We start from the raw sequence: 21,578 nt of genomic DNA on the forward strand, positions 1-21,578 counted from the left end.
ATCTGTCGGTTCTCGATCCTGCTGGAATAGGATTCAGTAATCCTTTTGCGTCTGTCACTACGCCCAGCACTCGCGAGTTTGAAGCTCGTCACAGCCACCCCTTTCCAGATCCTACTCGGAATACCACAGACAAGGTTTAGACTTTCCGGATCTCAAGAATGGCTGCCAATATGCTAGCCTATACCACGAAGACTCTGATCTCACGATCAGGAGTCTAAGAGATACACATTCAAGCTTGTTTACATGTAGAACGGAAGTATTTGTCAGGCACGCGTTCATAAGTGAGAATGATGATGAGCATCACATAATCATCACATTCATCATGTTCTTGTGTGTGAATGAATATCTTAGAGAAGAAATAGGCTTGAATTGAATAGAAAAACAATAGTACTTTGCATTAATTCATGAGGAACAACAGAGCTCCACACCTTAATCTATGGTGTGTAGAAACTCTACCGTTGATAATACATAAGTGATGAAGGTTAAGGCATGGCTGAATGGCCAGCCACCATAAAGGTCTAAGATAGCATAAAACTAATCAAAGATGAAAATACAATAGTAAAAAGTTCTATTTATACTAAACTAGTTACTTGGGTTGCAGAAATAAGTAAATGATGCGAAAATCCACTTCCGGGCCCACTTGGTGTGTGCTTGGGCTGAGCATTGAAGCTTTCATGTGTAGAGGTCTTCCTTGGAGTTAAACGCCAGTTTGTAACCTGTTTCTGGCGTTTAACTCTGCTTTGCAACCTGTTTTTGGCGTTTAACTCCAGAATAGGGCAGAGAGCTGGCGTTGAACGCCAGTTTGCGTCATCTAAACTTAGGCAAAGTATGGACTATTATATATTTCGGGAAAGCCCTAGATGTCGGCTTTCCAACGCAATTGAGAGAGCGCCATTTGGACTCCTGTAGCTCCTGAAAATCCACTTTGAGTACAGGGAGGTCAGAATCCAACAGCATCTGCAGTCCTTCTTCAACCTCTGAATCTGATTTTTGCTCAAGTCCCTCAATTTCAGCTAGAAATTACCTGAAATCACAGAAAAACACACAAACTCATAGTAAAGTCCAGAAATGTGATTTCTATTTAAAAACTAATAAAAATATATTAAAAACTAACTAAATCATATTGAAAACTATGTAAAAATAATGCCAAAAAGTATATAAATTATCCGTTCATCACAACACCAAACTTAAATTGTTGCTTGTTCCCAAGCAACTGAAAATTAAATAGGATAAAAAGAAGAGAATATACTATAAATTCCAAAATATCAATGAAACTTAGCTCCAATCAGATGAGCGGGACTAGTAGCTTTTTGCCTCTTGAATAGGTTTGGCATCTCACTTTATCCATTGAAGTTCAGAATGATTGGCATCTATAGGAACTTAGATTTTAGATAGTGTTATTGATTCTCCTAGTTCAGTATGTTGATTCTTGAACACAGCTACTTTATGAGTCTTGGCCGTGGCCCTAAGCACTATATTTTCCAGTATTACCACCAGATACATACATGCCACAGACACATAACTGGGTGAACCTTTTCAGATTGTGACTCAGCTTTGCTAAAGTCCCCAATTAGAGGTGTCCAGGGTTCTTAAGCACACTCTTTTTTTGCTTTGGACCTTGACTTTAACCGCTCAATCTCAAGTTTTCACTTGACACCTTCATGCCACAAGTACATGGTTAGGGACATCTTGGTTTAGCCGCTTAGGGCAGGATTTTATTCTTTTAGGACCTCCTATCCACTGATGCTCAAAGCCTTGGATCCTTTTTATTACCCTTGCCTTTTGGTTTTTAAGGGCTATTGGCTTTTTTCTCTTGCCTTTTGGTTTAAAGAGCTCTTGACTTTTTCTGCTTGCTTTTTTTTTTCTTTCTTTTATTTTTTTTGCCAATTTTCTTTTTTTTTTTTTTCGCAAACTTTTGTATTCACTGCTTTTTCTTGCTTCAAGAATCATTTTTATAATTTTTCAGATTATCAAATAACATGTCTCCTTTTTCATCATTCTTTCAAGAGCCAACATATTTAACATTCATAAACAACAATATCAAAAGACATATGCACTGTTCAAGCATTCATTCAGTAAACAAAAAGTATTGTCACCACATCAAAATAATTAAACTAATTTCAAGGATGAATTCGAAATCATGTACTTCTTGTTCTTTTGTGATTAAAAACATTTTTCATTTAAGAAAGGTGATGGATTCATAGGACATTCAGAGCTTTAAGACATAGACACTTAAACACTAATGATCATATAGTAAAGACACAAACATAAATAAAACATAAGGCTCAAAAATTGAAAAACAGGAAAATAAGAACAAGGAGATTAAGGAACGGGTCCACCTTAGTGAGAGTGGCGTCTTCCTCTTCTTGAAGAATCAATGGTGCTCTTGAGCTCCTCTATGTATCTTCCTTGCCTTTGTTGCTTCATCCCTAGTGATTTTGGTGCTCCTATCCTTAGTTGCTCCAAATAGTTGTGTGGAGGAAAATGTATCCCTTGAGGTATCTCAGGGATTTCTTGGTGAGGGAATTCCTCATGCTCTTGTTGAAGTCCATGAGTGGGCTCTCTTGTTGTGCAGTCAAATGCTCTATTACTGAGCTATGGACCCTTGAGATGAATCTCTCCATCTCCCATGACTCGGAGGTGGAAGCTTTTGTCTTCCCTTTCCTCTTTCTAGAGGTTTCTCCAGCCTTAGTTGCCATAAATGGTTATGGAAAAACAAAAAGCAATGCTTTTACCACACCAAACTTAGAAGGTTTGCTCGTCCTCGAGCAAAAAAAGAGAAGAGGGAGTAGAAGAAGAAGAAAATGGATGAGATGGAGAGGTGTGAAGAGGAGAGAAGAAAAGGTGGGGATCCTGTGGGGTCCACAGATCCAGTGGGGTCAAGGACTTAACATCCCTGCTCCAATTAGGCGTTCAAAACACCCTTATAGTGCATGTCTGGCGTTAAACGCCAGCTTGCTGCATGTTTCTGGCATTTAACGCCACTTCCATGCTCTGTTCTGGCGTTAAACACCAGTCTGGTTCTTGTTTCTGGCGTTTAACGCCATCTTGATGCTTCTTTCTGGCGTTAAACGCCAGTTTGATGCTTCTTACTGGCGTTTAAACGCCAGTAAGTTCTTCCTCCAGGGTGAGCTATTTTTAATGCTGTTTTTCATTCTGTTTTTGATTTTTCAGTAGTTTTTATGACTCCACATGATCATCAACCTAAAAAACCATGAAATAACAATAGAAAATAAATAGATATAATTAAATAACATTGGGTTGCCTCCCAACAAGCACTTTTTTAATGTCAATAGCTTGACAGTGAGCTCTCATGGAGCCTCACAGATGTTCAGAGCATTGTTGGGACCTCCCAACACCAAACTTAGAGTTTGAATGTGGGGTTCATCACCAAACTTAGAGTTTGGTTGTGGCCTCCCAACACCAAACTTAAAGTTTGACTGTGGGGGCTTTGGCTGACTCTGCAGTGAGAGAAGCTTTTCATGCTTACTCTCCATGGTTACAGAAGGAGATCCTTGAGTTTTAAACACAAGGTTGTCCTCATTTAGTTGCAGGATCAACTCTCCTCTGTCCACATCAATCACAGCTTTTGCTGTGACTAGCAAGGGTCTTCCAAGGATGATGGATTCATCCTCATCCTTCCCAGTGTCTAGGATTATAAAATCAGCAGGGATGTAAAGGCCTTCAACCTTTACTAGTACGTCCTCTACTAGTCCATAAGTCTATTTTCTTGAGTTTTCTGCCATCTCTAATGAGATTCTGGCAGCTTGCACCTCAAAGATCCCAAGTTTCTCCATTACAGAGAGTGGCATTAAGTTTATTCCTGACCCCAGGTCACACAGAGCTTTCTCAAAGGTCATGGTGCCTATGTTACAGGGAATTAGGAATTTACCAGGATCCTGTTTCTTTTGAGGTAATTTATGCCTATCCAATGCATTTAGTTCATTGGTGAGCAAGGGAGGTTCATCTTCCCAAGTCTCATTTCCAAATAATTTGGCATTCAGCTTCATGATTGCACCAAGGTATTTAGCAACTTGCTCTTCAGTAATGTCTTCATCCTCTTCAGAGGATGAATACTCATCAGAGCTCATGAAGGGCAAAAGGAGGTTCGATGGAATCTCTATGGTCTCTAGATGAGCCTCAGATTCCTTTGGTTCCTCAAAGGAAAACTCCTTATTGGTCACTGAGCGTTCCAGGAGGTCTTCCTCACTAGGATTCACGTCCTCCTCCTCCTTTTTAGGTTCGGCCACACCAAGTAAGGTAATGGCCTTGCACTCTCTTTTTGGATTCTCTTCTGTATTGCTTGGGAGAGTACTAGGAGGAGTTTCAGTGACTCTTTTACTCAGCTGGCCCACTTGTGCCTCCAAATTTCTAATGGAGGATCTTGTTTCATTCATAAAACTTAGAGTGGCCTTAGATAGATCAGAGACTATATTTGCTAAGCTAGATGGATTCTGCTCAGAATTCTCTGTCTGTTGCTGAGTGGATGATGGAAAAGGCTTGCTTTTGCTAAACCTATTTCTTCCACCATTATTAAAGCCTTGTTGAGGCTTTTCTTGATCCTTCCATGAGAAATTTGGATGATTTCTCCATGAGGGATTATAGGTATTTCCATAGGGTTCCCCCATGTAATTCACCTCTGCTATTGCAGGGTTCTCAGGATCATAAGCTTCTTCTTCAGAAGATGCCTCTTGAGTACTGTTGGAAGCAGCTTGCAATCCATTCAGACTCTGAGAAATCATATTAACTTGCTGAGTCAATATTTTATTCTGAGCCAGTATGGCATTCAGAGTATCAATTTCAAGAACTCCCTTCCTCTGAGGCGTCCCATTACTCACAGGATTCCTTTCAGAAGTGTACATGAACTGGTTATTTGCAACCATGTCAATGAGTTCTTGAGCTTCTGCAGGCGTTTTCTTTAGGTGAATGGATCCACCTGCAGAATGGTCCAATGACATCTTAGATAATTCAGACAGACCATCATAGAATATATCCAGGATGGTCCATTCTGAAAGCATGTCAGAAGGACACTTTTTGGTCAGTTGCTTGTATCTCTCCCAAGCTTCATAGAGGGATTCACCTTCTTTCTGTTTGAAGGTTTGAACATCCACTCTAAGCTTTCTAAGCTTTTGAGGAGGAAAGAACTTGTCTAAGAAAGCCGTGACCAGCTTATCCCAAGAGTTCAGGCTATCTTTCGGTTGAGATTCCAACCATATTCTAACTCTGTCTCTCACAGTAAACGGGAGAAGCATAAGCCTATAGACCTCGGAGTCAACCCCATTGGTCTTAACAGTATCACAGATTTGCAAGAATTCAGTTAAGAACTGAAAAGGATCTTCTGATGGAAGTCCATGAAACTTGCAGTTCTGTTGCATCAGAAAAACTAATTGAGGTTTTAGCTCAAAATTGTTTGCTCCAATGGCAGGGATTGAGATGCTTCTTCCATGTAAATTGCAATTTGGTGCAGTAAAGTCACCAAGCATCTTCCTTGCATTGTTATTATTTTCGGCCATGTCTCCTTCTTTTTTAAAAATTTCTGTCAGATTTTCTCCAGAGAGTTATGCTTTAGCTTCCCTTAGCTTCCTCTTTAGAGTCCTTTCAGGTTCCGGATCAGCTTCAACAAGAATGTTCTTGTCCCTGTTCCTGCTCATATGAAAAAGAAGAGAACAGAAAAGAAAATATGAAATCCTCTATGTCACAGTATAGAGATTCCTTTATGTGAGTAGAAGATGAAAAGAAATTCAAACACAGAAAGAGGGAGAGGTTCGAATTTTTAAGAAGAAGAGAAGTGTTAGTAGATAAATAAATAATTAGAAGGAGGTGAGAGAGAAGAATTTTCGAAAATAATTGAAAAGAAAAGAAAAATATTTTTGTTTTCAATTTAAAATTAAAGTTAAAATTCGAAAATTAAGAAAGGAAAATAAAATTAAATCAAATTAAAATTTAAAACAAATAGTTAATTAAAAAGGAATTTTGAAAAAGAGGAAGGTGATTTTCGAAAATCAGAGAGAGAATTAGTTAGGTAGTTTTGAAAAAAATATATGATTGAAATAGTAAACTTTTAAAATCAAACAAAAAGTCAAGTAGTTAATTGAAAAAGATTTGAAAATCAATTTTTGAAAGGATAAGAAGTTAGAAAAGATTTTGAAATTGATTTTGAAAAAGATGTGATTGAAACTTATTTTGAACAAGATTTGAAAAGAAATTTAAAAAGATTTGATTTTGAAAATTAAAGTTGATTACTTGACTAACAAGAAACAAAAAGATATGATTTTAAAATTTAAAGATTGAACCTTTCTTACTAGGCAAGTAACAAACTAAAATTTTTTGAATCAATCACATTAATTGTTAGCATTAATTTTGGAAATATGAAATAAAAATAAGAAAAATATTTCTGAAAATCAATTTGAAATTTTCGAAAATATGAAATAAAAAATGGAAAAGATTTGATTTTTGAAAAAGATTTGAAAAAGATAGAATTTTTAAATTTAAAATTTGATTTGACTCATAACAAACAACTAAATTTTAAAAAAAAAATTTGAAAAAGTCAACTCAAATATTCGAAATTTATGAGAAGTGTAAAGGAAAGATATTTTTTTTTATTTTTGAATTTTTAATGAAGAAAGAGAAAAACAACAAAAAGACTTAAAACATGAAAATTATGAATCAAAACAACTAATGCATGCAAGAACACTTTGAATGTCAAGATGAACACCAAGAACTTATTTTTGAAAATTTTTAAGAAAAGAAAAACATGCAAGACACCAAACTTAGAAATTTTCAAACTTTAGACACTAACAAATTGAAAATGCATATGAAAAATAAGAAAAGACATAAAACAAGAAAAAATAAAGATCAAACATAGAAAATCATCAAGAACAACTTGAAGATCATGAAGAACACATGCATGAATTTTCGAAAAATGCACAAATTTTAAAAACATGCAATTGACACCAAACTTAAAATTTAACACAAGACTCAAACAAGAAGCACAAAATTATTTTTGGTTTTATGATTTTATTAATTTTTTTGGTACTTTTCGAAAATCATTTTGAAAAAGAAAATAAGGATTTCAAAATTTTTAATAAGAATTCTAGGAATCATGCAATGTTAGTCTAAAGCTTTAGTCTAAAGAGATTAGATAGGGCAGAACAAGCTTCAGCAGGACATTACATACAACAGCCAAATTGATGGAAATCAACTAGCTCCTGTGATGATAAAAGCATCATCTGAAACACTAGAATTCATTCTTAAAAATTCTAAAGCCATAGAATAATTTATTTTTTAAATTTTTTTTCAAAAATAAAAATAATTAAAACAAAAACTTAAAATTAAAATAAAATTACCTAATCTGAGCAACAAGATGAACCGTCAGTTGTCCAAACTCGAACAATCCCCGGCAATGGCACCAAAAACTTGGTGTGGGAAATCGTGATCGTTCATTCCTTGGTAACGGCGCTGAAAACTTTATACGCACGTTCATAATCTTAGTTCTTTGTCACAACTTCGCACAACTAACCAACAAAGGCACTGGATCATCCAAGTAATAAACCTTACCTGAGTAAGGGTCGATCCCACGGAGATTGTCGGCTTGAAGTAAGCTATGGTCACCTTGTAAATCTCAGTCAGGCGGATTCAAATGGTTATAGGGTTTTAATAATTAAAAGATAAATAAAATATAAAATAGGATAGAAATACCTATGTAATTCATTGGTGAGAATTTCAGATAAGCGTTTGGAGATGCTTTTGTTCCTTCTGAACCTCTGCTTTCCTACTGTCTTCATCCAATCCTTCATACTCCTTTCCATGGCAAGCTATATGTTGGGCATCACCGTTGTCAACGGCTACATCCCGTCCTCTCAGTGAAAATGGTCCAAAATGCGCTGTCACCGCACGGCTAATCATCTGTCGATTCTCGATCCTACTGGAATAGGATTCAGTAATCATTTTGCATCTGTCACTACGCCCTGCACTCGCGAGTTTGAAGCTCGTCACAGCCACCCCTTCCCAGATCCTACTCAGAATACCACAGACAAGGTTTAGACTTTCCGAATCTCAAGAATGGCCGCCAATATGCTAGCCTATACCACGAAGACTCTGATCTCACGATCAGGAGGCTAAGAGATACACATTCAAGCTTGTTTAGATGTAGAACAGAAGTGTTTGTCAGGCACGCGTTCATAAGTGAGAATGATGATGAGCGTCACATAATCATCACATTCATCATGTTCTTTTGTGCGAATGAATATCTTAGAGAAGAAATAGGCTTGAATTGAATAGAAAAACAATAGTACTTTGCATTAATTCATGAGAAACAACAGAGCTCCACACCTTAATCTATGGTGTGTAGAAACTCTACCGTTGATAATACATAAGTGATGAAGGTCAAGGCATGACCGAATGGCCAGCCCCCATAAAGGTCTAAGATAGCATAAAACTAATCAAAGATGAAAATATAATAGTAAAAAATTCTATTTATACTAAACTAGTTACTAGGGTTGCAGAAATAAGTAAATGATGTAGAAATCCACTTTCGGGCCCACTTGGTGTGTGCTTGGGCTGAGCATTGAAGCTTTCACGTGTAGAGGTCTTCCTTGGAGTTAAACGCCAGTTTGTAACCTGTTTCTGGCGTTTAACTCTGCTTTGCAACCTGTTTCTGGCGTTTATCTCCAGAATAGGGCAGAAAGCTGGCATTGAATGCCAGTTTGCATCATCTAAACTTAGGCAAAGTATGGACTATTATATATTTTTGGAAAGCCCTGGATGTCTACTTTCCAACGCAATTGAGAGCGCGCCATTTAGACTCATGTAGCTCCAGAAAATCCACTTTGAGTATAGGGAGGTTAGAATCCAACAGCATCTGCAGTCCTTCTTCAACCTTTGAATCTGATTTTTGCTCAAGTCCTTCAATTTCAGCCATAAATTACCTGAAATCACAGAAAAACACACAAACTCATAGTAAAGTCCAGAAATGTGATTTTTATTTAAAAACTAATAAAAATATATTAAAAACTAACTAAATCATACTGAAAACTATGTAAAAACAATGCCAAAAAGCGTATAAATTAACCGCTCATCACATACCAAGTACTTGTACATTGCCTTCAAGCATCTTAACTCTTTTGAATTGCATGTTTTGGGCACCATGCATTCATCATCCATTGTTAGGCAATTATACATTGTCAATGCATTTTTTGTTAGGTGATGCTTCTTATGATTGATTCTTATTCACATCACCTATTTCATGCATTGAGATTGTGAAATTGTGGAATTGGATCGAAAGCTTACCTAGTGCAATATTTTTGAGCTTTCTAAGCTTTATGGACCATGCTTGCTATGTGATTGATTTTCACTTCTATATTCTTTTTCCTAAGTTCCATAGCATCCACGTGTTCCATTCCCATGTCACTTAGGTGTTGCAAACAAACTTCAACATGTGTCATTAATTGTTGTGTAAGTTTCATATACCATTTTGTTCACTAAGTTTACTTACACATCAATCAATGTCCATTCATTATCCAATTAACAATTTCTGGATTAATTGCTTGAATGCTTTATGCTTCTTCACTACTTGTTTGTATCTTAACTTACAAGTCTTTTAAAGTATCTCAAGAACACTAGAATGAGTAAAGTATATGCTTTCTTTTGTGTACTTGTGACATAGCTTTTATGCTAGTGTGTGTGTGTGTTCTAAACCGCACGCAACTTAGAACTTACACACCTATTCTTCATCAATGTCACACTAATTCACTCACCCTATTCTAGTGATTTACCTCATTCCAACAATTTACGCTTCCTTGCTTTTGAATTTTCTCATCTTACAGTGTTATTTTCTAATTTTCATGACCGATGCACCATAAGAAAAGACGGAAGCGGGAGAAGAACGCGCAGCACCGGTTGATCCGCCAGCTGAAGGTGGCAATCCGGAGAGTCGCCGTACTCCCTTGCTCATCTCTAAATGCACCAAGGACGGTGCAAACTTTTAAGTGTGGGGAGGTCGTCCGACCAGTCAGTGTTTTTGGGTGACAAGTTTCTAATCCCAACACTTTTGCATTTCATTTTTAGGTCTTTTTAGAATTTTTAGTTGCATTTTTCTTGTTCTGCATCTATATATAATAAGCTTAGTCAAAATAATGAAATTTTTCAAGAAATTTATCTATAGGGTACTCCAATTGATTGAAAAAAAAATTAGAACTTGCTTGAATTATACACATTGTGGATCATATTTTTGAGCTAAGAATACAAGCATGTGAGATTTGAGCCTAATTGTGTGGTTGCATTATATAATCACTTATTTTCATTCTTGTGTGCAGTATTCTCTTTTTATGATTGTAATCTTTGATTTGTTTGATTCTTTAGATCCATTATTTTGTGTATACAAGCACTTATATGATTGAGGCCATTATTTCAATTAGCTCACTTATCCAAATAGCCTACCTTTTATCTTCCATTATTAGCCAATTTTGAGCCTATGCTTAACCCATTTGTTCTTAATTTTAGCACATCACAAGCCTTAAGTGAAAAATAATAAACATCCCTTGTTTGGATCTTTGATTAGCTTAGGCTAGTGAGAGTGTTTATCATTTGATTTTGGGAGAGATGGGAACATTGGGTAGAGATAAAAGGGTATTTTTTTATTTTTGTTAAAAATAATGGGGATTGGGTACATACTCGTGTATCAATTATGTTTAAACCATATGCATTGATGCTTTTGTATATATTTTAGTGTGAAAGAAAGAAATGAGAAAAACAAAAAGGAAAAATAAAAAGAAAAAGGAATATAAAAAGAAAAAAAATAGAAAAAAGAAAAGCAATAAAAAGGGGAAAAAATGCTCCAAAGTAAAGTTCAATAAAAATCAATGCATATGAGTTGTGATAAAAAAAGAGAATACATGAGTGTGTGGAAAAGTGAAAAATGGGTAGTTAGGCTAGCTTTGAAATTGTATAGGTTGTTATATAGATTAGGTGGGAAGTTTAAGTTTATCAAAGATTCAATTTCTAGCCCACTTAACCAAATATACAATCCTACTTTGACTCTAGCCCCATTACAACCTATGGGAAAGACCTCATGATATTTGTATGCATGTGATGAGCAGATAATTTATACGCTTTTTGGCATTGTTTTTAGTATGTTTTTAGTAGGATCTAGTTACTTTTAGGGATGTTTTTATTAGTTTTTATGCTAAATTCACATTTCTGGACTTTACTATGAGTTTGTGTGTTTTTCTGTGATTTCAGGTAAATTCTGGCTGAAATTGAGGGACCTGAGCAAAACTCTGATAAAAGGTTGACAAAGGACTGCTGATGCTGTTGGATTCTAACCTCCTTGAACTCGAAATGGATTTTCTGGAGCTACAGAACTCCAAATGGCGTGCTCTCAACGGCGTTGGAAAGTAGACATCCAGGGCTTTCCAGCAATATATAATAGTCCATACTTTGTTCGACTTTAGACGACGCAAACTGGCGCTCAACGCCAGTTCTACGCTGCATTCTAGAGTCAAACGCCAGAAACACGTCACGAACCAGAGTTGAACGCCTAAAACACGTTACAACTTGGCGTTCAACTCCAAAGAAGCCTCTACACGTGCAAAGCACAAGCTCAGCCCAAGCACACACCAAGTGGGCCCCAGAAGTGGATTTATGCATCAATTACTTACTTCTGTAAATCCTAGTAGCTAGTCTAGTATAAATAGGATGTTTTACTATTATATTAGACATCTTTTGTCTCAGTTTTAATTTTGTTCATCTTAGGAGACTATTGATCACGTTTAGGGGGGCTGGCCTCTCGGCCATGCCTGAACCTTGTTCTTATGTATTTTCAACGGTAGAGTTTCTACACTCCATAGATTAAGGTGTGGAGCTCTGCTGTACCTCGAGTATTAATGCAATTACTACTATTTTCTATCCAATTTAACTTATTCTTATTCTAAGATATTCGTTGCACTTCAACATGACGAATGTGATGATCCGTGACACTCATCATCATTCTCACCTATGAACGCGTGACTGACAACCACTTCCGTTCTACCTTAGACCGGGCGCGTATCTCTTGGATTCTTGACCCACGACGCATGGTTGCCTCGCCTGACAACTGAGCCTCCCATTCTGTGGAATCAAAGTCTTCGTGGTATAAGCTAGAATTGATGGCGGCATTCATGAGAATCCGGAAAGTCTAAACCTTGTCTGTGGTATTCCGAGTAGGATTCAAGGACTGAATGACTGTGACGAGCTTCAAACTTGCGATTATTGGACGTACTGAGAGACGGAACAGGATAGTAGATCCTATTCCGGTATGATCGAGAACCGACAGATGATTAGCCGTGCTGTGACAGAGCATTTTGGACCATTTTCACTGAGAGGACGGGATGTAGCCATTGACAACGGTGATGCCCAACATACAGCTTGCCATGGAAAGGAGTAAGAAGGATTGAAGGAAGGTAGTAGGAAAGCAGAGATCCAACAGGGATAAAGCATCTCCATATACTTGTCTGAAATTCACACCAATGATTTACATAAGTATTTCTATCTTTACTTTCTGTTTATTTATTATTATTATTCGAAAACTCCATAACCATTTATCATCCGCCTAACTGAGATCTACAAGATGACCAAGCTTGCTTCATACCAACAATCTCCATGGGATCGACCCTTACTCACGTAAGGTATTACTTGGACGACCCAGTGCACTTGCTGGTCAGCTACATGGAGTTGTGAAAAATTATGAATTAAGATTAGAGCACCAAGTTTTTGGAGCCATCACCAGGGATCACAATTTCACGTACCAAGTTTTTGGCGCCGTTGCCGGGGATTGTTTGAGTTTGGACAACTGACGGTTCATCTTGTTGCTCAGATTAGGTAATTTTATTTTATTTTTAAAAGCCTTTTATTTTCGAAAAAATTTATTTATGAAAAAAAAAGTAAATTATTTTATGTTCTTCAGAATTTTTAAGAATGAATTCTAGAGTTACATGTTGACATATTGAAGTCTGGCTGGCTGTAAAGCCATATCTAAATTCTTTTGGACTGAGGCTTCAACTAATCACATCAATGCATGTAATGTCCTGCTGAAGCTTGGCTGGCCATTGGCCATGTCTAGTGTTTTGGACGGGAGCTTTCATTGAAAGCTTGGCTGGCTATTAAGCCATGTCTAATTCCTGGACTAGAGCTTTAGACAAACATTGCAAGATTCCTGGAATTCATATTAAAAAATTTATGAAATCCTTATTTTTCTTCTTCCAATTAATTTTCGAAAAAAATACCAAAAAAAAAATTTAATAAAATCATAAAAACCAAAAATTTGATATTTCTTGTTTGAGTCTAGTGTCAATTTTTAAGTTTGGTATCAATTGCATGTTTCTATGTTTCTTGTCTTTTTCGAAAATTCATGTATTCATAGTGTTCTTCATGATCTTCAAGTTGTTCTTGGTAAGTCTTCCTGTTTGATCTTGATGTTTTCTTGTTTTGTACCTTTTGTTGTTTTTCATGTGCATTTTTGCATTCATGGTGTCTAAACATTAAAAATTTCTAAGTTTGGTGTCTTGCATGTTTTCTTTGCATCAAAAATTTTTTTCAAAAATATGTTCTTGATGTTCATCATGATCTTCAAAGTGTTCTTGGTGTTCATCTTGACATTCATAGTGTTCTTGCATGCATCATGTGTTTTGATTCATAATTTTCATGTTGTAGTCATTTTCATGTTTTTCTCTCTCCTCATTAAAAATTCAAAAAAAAAATAAAAAAAATATATCTTATCTTTTTAAAAATCTTATCTTTTTAAAATCTTTTTCAAAAATCATATCTTTTCCATTTTTTATTATTTTCAAAAATTTCAAAAATATTTTTCAAAATATTTTCAAAATCTTTTTCCTATTTTTACATCATATTTTCGAAAATTACATCAACAATTAATGTTTTGATTCAAAAATTCCAAGTTTGTTACTTTCTTGTTAAGAAAGATTCAAACTTTAAATTCTAGAATCATATCTTGTGGTTTCTTGTGAGTCAAGTCATTAATTGTGATTCTAAAAATCAAATCTTTTTCAAAACTAATTTCAATCATATCTTTTTAAAACCATATCTTTTCAAAATCATATCTTTTCAATCATATCTTTTTCTATATATTTTTTCAAATAATATCTTTTTAATCATATCTTTTTTTATCATATCTTTTTAAAACCATATCTTTTCAAAATCATATCTTTTTAATCTTATCTTTTCAAACATATCTTTTTCATATCATATCTTTTTCAAACTTTAATTTTAACATATCTTTTTCTAACTTCTTATCTTTTCAAAATTAAATTCAAAAACTTTTTCAAAATCATCTAACTATTTTTTCAATTTTTATTTTCAAAAATTTACTAACCAATTTTTCAAAAAAAATAAATAAAAAAAAATTTTCAAACCCTCTCCCTCTTTTTATGTTTGAATTTTTCTCTTCTACTCTTCTTCCCTCCCACTCACATAAAGGAACCTCTATACGGTGGTAAAGAGGATCCCTATTATTATTTTTTGTTCCCTTCTTTTTCATATGAGCAGGAGCAAGGACAAGAATATTCTTGTTGAAGCAGATCCTGAACCTGAAAGGACTCTGAAGAAGAAACTGAGAGAAGCTAAGATACAACAATCCAGAGAAAACCTTACAGAAATTTTCGAAAAAGAAGAGGAGATGGCAGACAAGTCAAGGAAACAAGTTTATGGATTGGTAGAGGACATGTTAGTGAAGGTTAAAGGCCTTTACATCCCTGCTGATTTCATAATCCTAGACACTGGGAAGGATAAGGATGATGGCATCATCCTTGGAAGACCCTTCCTAACCACAGCAAGAGCTGTGATTGATGTTGACAGAGGAGAGCTAGTCCTTCAATTGAATGGGGACCACCTTGTGTTTAAAGCACAAAGATCTTCCTCTGTAACCATGGAGAGGAAGCATGAAAAGCTTCTCTCAATACAGAGTCAAACAGAGCCCCCACTATCAAACTCTAAGTTTGGTATTGGGAGGCCACAACCAAACTTTAAGTTTGGTATTGAATCCCCACATCAAAACTCTAAGTTGGGTGTTGGGAGTCTACAACATTGACCTGATCACCTTTGAGGCTCCATGAGAGCTCACTGTCAAGCTATTGACATTAAAGAAGCGTTTATTGGGAGGCAACCCAATTTTTATTTATCTAATTTTATTTTTCTTTTATTGTTCTTTTATGTTTTATTAGGTGCATGATCATGTGGAGTCACGAAAAAATACTAAAATTAAAAACAGAATCAAAAACAGCAGAAGAAAAATCACACCCTGGAGGAAGGACTTACTGGCGTTTAAATGCCAATAAGGAGCATCTGGCTGGCGTTCAACGCCAGAAACATGCTGCACATGGGCGTTGAACACCCAAAACAAGCATTAATCTGGCGTTTAAATGCCAGAATTGCATGCAAAGGTGTTTTACACACCTAATTGGTGCAGGGATATAAATCCTTGACACCTCAGGATCTGTGGACCCCACAGGATCCCCACCTACCTCAATTCACCTTCTCTCTTCTTCACCACTCACATGCATCCATCTCTCCTCCATATCTTCTTCTCCTTCTTCTATTCTTTCTTCTTTTGCTCGAGGGCGAGCAACATTCTATGTTTGGTGTGGTAAAAGCATAGCTTTTTGAGTTATCCATAACCATTGATGGCACCTAAGGCAAAGAAACCTCAAAAAAAAAAAAGAAGAGAAAAGGGAAGACAATTGCTTCCACCTCCGAGTCATGGGAGATAGAGAGATTCATCTCAAGGATCCATAGCTCAGTAGTAGAGTATTTGACTGCAAATCAAGAGATCCCTGAGATACATCAGGGGATACATTTTTCTCCACAACTATTGGGAGCAACTAAGGATAGGGATACCAAAATCACTAGGGATCAAGCAACAAAGGCAAGGAAGAGACATAGAGGAGCTCAAAAAGCACCATTGGTCATTCAAGAAGGCACCACCCTCACTAAGGTGGACTCATTCCTTAACTTCCTTGTTCTTAATTTTCTGTTTTTCATTTCTTTCTGTTAAATATTTATTTATGTTTTGTATCTCTACTTCATGATCATTAGTATTTAGTAACTATGTCTTAAGGCTATGAATAATTCCATGAATCCTTTACCTCTCTTAAATGAAAAATGTTTTAATTCAAAAGAACAAGAAGTTCATGAGTTTCAAATTTATCCTTGAATTTAGTTTAATTATATTGATGTGGTGACAATACTTTTTGTTTTCTGAATGACTGCTTGAACAGTGCATATTTTTATCTTGTTGTTTATGAATGTTAAAATTGTTGGCTCTTGAAAGAATGATGAACAAAGAGAAATGTTATTGACAATCTGAAAAATCATAAAATTGATTCTTGAAGCAAGAAAAAGCAGTGAAAAAGCAAAAGCTTGAAAAAAATGGCAAAAAAAAATAGAAAAAAAAAGAAAAAGCAAGCAGAAAAAGCCAATAGCCCTTAAAACCAAAAGGCAAGGGTAATAAAAAGGATCCAAGGCTTTGAGCATCAGTGGATAGGAGGGCCTAAAGGAATAAAATCCTGGCCTAAGCGGCTAAACCAAGCTGTCCCTAACCATGTGCTTGTGGCGTGAAGGTGTCAAGTGAAAAGCTTGAGACTGAGCGGTTAAAGTCATGATCCAAAGCAAAAAGAGTGTGCGTAAGAACCCTGGACACCTCTAATTGGGGACTCTAGCAAAGCTGAGTCACAATCTGAAAAGGTTCACCCAACTATGTGTCTGTGGCATGTATGTATCCGGTGGTAATACTAGAAAACAGAGTGCTTTGGGCCACGGCCAAGACTCATAAAGTAGCTGTGTTCAAGAATCAACATACTTAACTAAGAGAATCAATAACACTATCTGAAATTCTAAGTTCCTATAGATGCCAATCATTCTGAACTTCAAAGGATGAAGTGAGATGCCAAAACTGTTCAGAGGCAAAAAGCTACAAGTCCCGCTCATCTAATTAGAATTAATATTCATTGATATTTTGGAATTTATAGTATATTCTCTTCTTTTTATCCTATTTTATTTTCAGTTGCTTGGGAACAAGCAACAATTTAAGTTTGGTGTTGTGAGGAGCGGATAATTTATACGCTTTTTGGCATTGTTTTTAGTATGTTTTTAGTAGGATTTAGTTACTTTTAGGGATGTTTTTATTAGTTTTTATGCTAAATTCACATTTCTGGACTTTACTATGAGTTTGTGTGTTTTTCTGTGATTTTAGGTAAATTTTGGCTGAAATTGAGGGACCTGAGCAAAACTCTGATAAAAGGCTGACAAAGGACTGCTGATGCTGTTGGATTCTGACCTCCCTGCACTCGAAATAGCTTTTATGGAGCTACAGAACTCCAAATGGCATGCTCTTAATGGCGTTGGAAAGTAGACATCCAGGGCTTTCCAGCAATATATAATAGTTCATACTTTGTTCGAGATTAGACAATGCAAACTGGCGCTCAACGCCAGTTCTACGCTGTATTCTGGAGTCAAACGCCAGAAACACGTCACGAACCAGAGTTGAACGCCTAAAACACGTTACAACTTGGCATTCAACTCCAAAAGAAGCCTCTACACGTGCAAAGCTCAAGCTCAGCCCAAGCACACACCAAGTGGGCCCCGGAAGTGGATTTATGCATCAATTACTTACTTCTGTAAATCCTAGTAGCTAGTCTAGTATAAATAGGATGTTTTACTATTATATTAGACATCTTTTGTCTCAGTTTTAATTTTGTTCATCTTAGGAGACTATTGATCACGTTTAGGGGGGGCTGGCCTCTCGGCCATGCCTGAACCTTGTTCTTATGTATTTTCAACGGTAGAGTTTCTACACTCCATAGATTAAGGTGTGGAGCTCTACTGTACCTCGAGTATTAATGCAATTACTACTATTTTCTATCCAATTCAACTTATTCTTATTCTAAGATATTCATTGCACTTTAACATGACGAATGTGATGAACCGTGACACTCATCATCATTCTCACCTATGAACGCGTGACTGACAACCACTTCCGTTCTACCTTAGACCGGGCGCGTATCTCTTGGATTCTTGACCCACGACGCATGGTTGCCTCGCCTGACAACTGAGCCTCCCATTCTGTGGAATCAAAGTCTTCGTGGTATAAGCTAGAATTGATGGCGGCATTCATGAGAATCCGGAAAGTCTAAACCTTGTCTGTGGTATTTCGAGTAGGATTCAAGGACTGAATGACTGTGACGAGCTTCAAACTTGCGATTATTGGACGTACTGACAGACGCAACAGGATAGTAGATCCTATTCCGGTATGATCGAGAACCGACAGATGACTAGTCGTGCTATGACAGAGCATTTTGGACTATTTTCACTGAGAGGACGGGATGTAGCCATTGACAACGGTGATGCCCAACATACAGCTTGCCATGGAAAGGAGTAAGAAGGATTGAAGGAAGGTAGTAGGAAAGCAGAGATCCAACAGGGATAAAGCATCTCCATATACTTATCTGAAATTCACACCAATGATTTACATAAGTATTTTTATCTTTACTTTCTGTTTATTTATTATTATTATTCGAAAACTCCATAACCATTTATCATCCACCTAACTGAGATCTACAAGATGACCATAGCTTGCTTCATACCAACAATCTCTGTGGGATCGACCCTTACTCACGTAAGGTATTACTTGGACGACCCAGTGCACTTGCTGGTCAGCTACACGGAGTTGTGACAAATTATGAATTAAGATTAGAGCACCAAGTTTTTGGAGCCATTACCAGGGATAGTTAACGTGGCAACTAACGTGGCTCATAGTGGCTCAATCCAACGTTAGTGACAAAGGTGAGTGTCACTAACGTTGGTGATTCTTGCTCCCTCCACGTTAGAGTCCACGTTAACTAGGTTAACGTGGCTTTTAACGTAGCCAATATGGGCTTAGTCCAACATTAGTGACAAAGGTGAGTGTCACTAGCATTGGCATCATCTTTTTCTTCCACGTTAGAGCTCACGTTAACTAAGTTAACGTGGCTCTTAACATGGCCAATTGCCCCTTTTGGAACGTTAGTGGCACTTACTTTTACCACTAATGTTGGAGTTCTACTTCTCTTCCACGTTAGCTTCCACGTTAACATAGTTAACGTGGCAACTAACGTGGGCTATGATGGCTCACGAAGGCATTATTGGCAATCAATTTTCTCATTAACGTTGCAAGCTAGCCTTCAATCCACATTAGTGGTCACGTTAGCTAGACTAACGTGGCTGCTAACGTGGTTCTTCCTTGCTTCCTTTATCCTGAAATCAAGCAATAAAGTGCACCAAAGCTCTGATCCAAGTTATGAGACATGCATCATTCAATTTGTCCTTTAATTCATGCATAATTCTCATGAAGTCATGTAAAATTCACAATGTTTGCTTGAATCAAGATGTAAGTGATTATTTACCCAAAACTTGCTTATTTCCTAAGAAAATGCATGAAACTACCTTAAAACCATAAAGAAAAGGTCAGTGAAACTGGCCAAAATGCCCTGGCATCAACCTCATGAACGAAATTATCCAAAGCATGACTTGGAATTGGCTGTAGTAGTGTTTGCTCTGAAGATCTGGAGGCACTATTTGTATGGCGCTCAACTAGAAGTTTTCTCTGACCACAAAAGTTTAAAGTATATCTTTGACCAGAAGGATCTTAATATGCGACAGCAAAGGTGGATGGAGTTCCTGAAGGACTATGATTTTAAGTTAAGTTACCACCCAGGGAAAGCGAACGTGGTGGCAGACGCCTTGAGCAGGAAGAATTTGAGTATCTCTTGGATGATGATAAAGGAAGAGAAGCTACTTGCGGAATTTGAAGACCTTAAGTTGGCTATAACTGAAACGTCAAGTGGAGTCTGTTTGGCGCAGTTGCCTATAACACCAGATTTTAAGATTAGTATTCAGCAAGCACAAGCACAGGACTCGGAAATGATGATGATGCTGAGACGGATGAAAGTAAAGGAACCAGAAGCTGTAAGACTAGATCGTATCAGTCTCTGGAGATACAAGAACAGAATTTGTGTGCCTAGCTCTGGAGATTTGCGACAAGGGATTCTTGTAGAAGCTCATCAAAGTAGATTCTCTATGCATCCTGGAGTGACAAAGATGTATCAAGATTTGAAACAAATGTTCTGGTGGCCGGGCTTAAAGAAAGAGGTAGCTGATTATGTCTCAAAATATTTAACCTTCCAGAAGGTGAAGGTGGAACATCAGAAGCCATCAGGAACCCTGCAACCCTTGAAAATACCATAATGGAGATGGCAGCAGATTACTATGGATTTTGTCACGGGATTGCCAAGGACCTCAATAGGACACGATGCCATCTGGGTAATTGTGGACAGATTGACAAAGTCAGTGCACTTTCTTCCGATTCGAGTTGACTATACTTTAGAAAGGCTAGCACGGATATATATTCAAGAAATCGTATGATTGTACAGGATACCTTCGACAATTGTTTCAGATTGAGATCCGATGTTTACTTCCAGATTTTGGGGAGCTTTTCAAAAAGCATTGGAGACAGAATTGCACATGAGTACAGCATACCATCCTCAGACAGATGGACAATCTGAGCGGACAATCCAGACATTAGAAGACATGCTAAGATCTTGTGTGATGGATAACCAAGGCAGTTGGGATAAATATTTGCCGTTGATCGAGTTCGTCTACAACAACAGTTACCAACAAAGTATCGGGATGGCACCATATGAAGCTCTCTACGGAAGAAGATGGCAGACACCATTGTGTTCGAATGACGACGGAGAAGCTAGTGTCTTAGGTCCAGAATTAGTGCAAGAAACTACTGAGAAGATAATGGGGATTCATCAGAAGATCCAGACAGCACAGAGCCGTCAAAAGAGCTATGCCGATAATAGACGTAGACCCTTAGAGTTTAGTGAGGGAGACCATGTCTTTCTTAAAGTAACCCCGACTACTGGAATAGGTAGAGCCCTTAAGGCTAAAAAGCTTAACCCTCGATACATAGGACCTTTCCAAATACTTAAAAGAGTCGGTCTAGTAGCTTATCAAGTAGCCCTTCCTCCATATCTGTCAAACCTTCATGATGTTATTCATGTCTCGCAACTTAAGAAATATATTCCCGACGAGAGTCACATTTTACAACCAGAGACAGTACAGTTACGAAATAATTTGACATATCAAGCATCACCAGTTCGGATCGTAGGAAGAAGTGATAAGCAGTTAAGAGGCAAAATTGTTCGCTTAGTCAAAGTAGCTTGGGGACAAAGAGAAGAAGAAGAGCACACTTGGGAACTGGAAGATAAGATGAAAGCTGATTACCCGCATCTATTCTCAGGTAACTGAAATTTTGAGGGCAAAATTTTCTATTAGGAGGGTAGAATGTAACAACCCCGGTTTTTGAGTACGCGAGATCTTTTCTGAAAGTATGGATTTCTCCGGAAGATCAGTAAGGGAAAAACCTTTGATATATCATCAAGTATCTCAATCCTAATTGTCATTATGTTATCTTTAAGCTGGAACCTTTCCCGAGGCAAGCTCGATAATGCAGTCACGAAGAACCTAGTTTTTGAACCGTATCGGTTAGG

At 37.0% G+C, this 21,578-nt stretch overlaps 1 non-coding gene across 1 annotated transcript; it reads left to right on the forward strand.

Annotated features, from left to right (window-relative positions):
- The first annotated feature begins 5,012 nt into the window (after positions 1-5,012).
- On the forward strand, positions 5,013-5,120 carry LOC112773382 (small nucleolar RNA R71). Its single transcript, XR_003187934.1, has one exon. It is a non-coding gene; the product is annotated as a small nucleolar RNA R71 (small nucleolar RNA).
- The last annotated feature ends 16,458 nt before the right edge of the window (positions 5,121-21,578 follow it).

Source organism: Arachis hypogaea, chromosome 18, assembly GCF_003086295.3.
Source record: "Arachis hypogaea cultivar Tifrunner chromosome 18, arahy.Tifrunner.gnm2.J5K5, whole genome shotgun sequence".
Classification (NCBI taxonomy): Eukaryota; Viridiplantae; Streptophyta; class Magnoliopsida; order Fabales; family Fabaceae; genus Arachis; species Arachis hypogaea.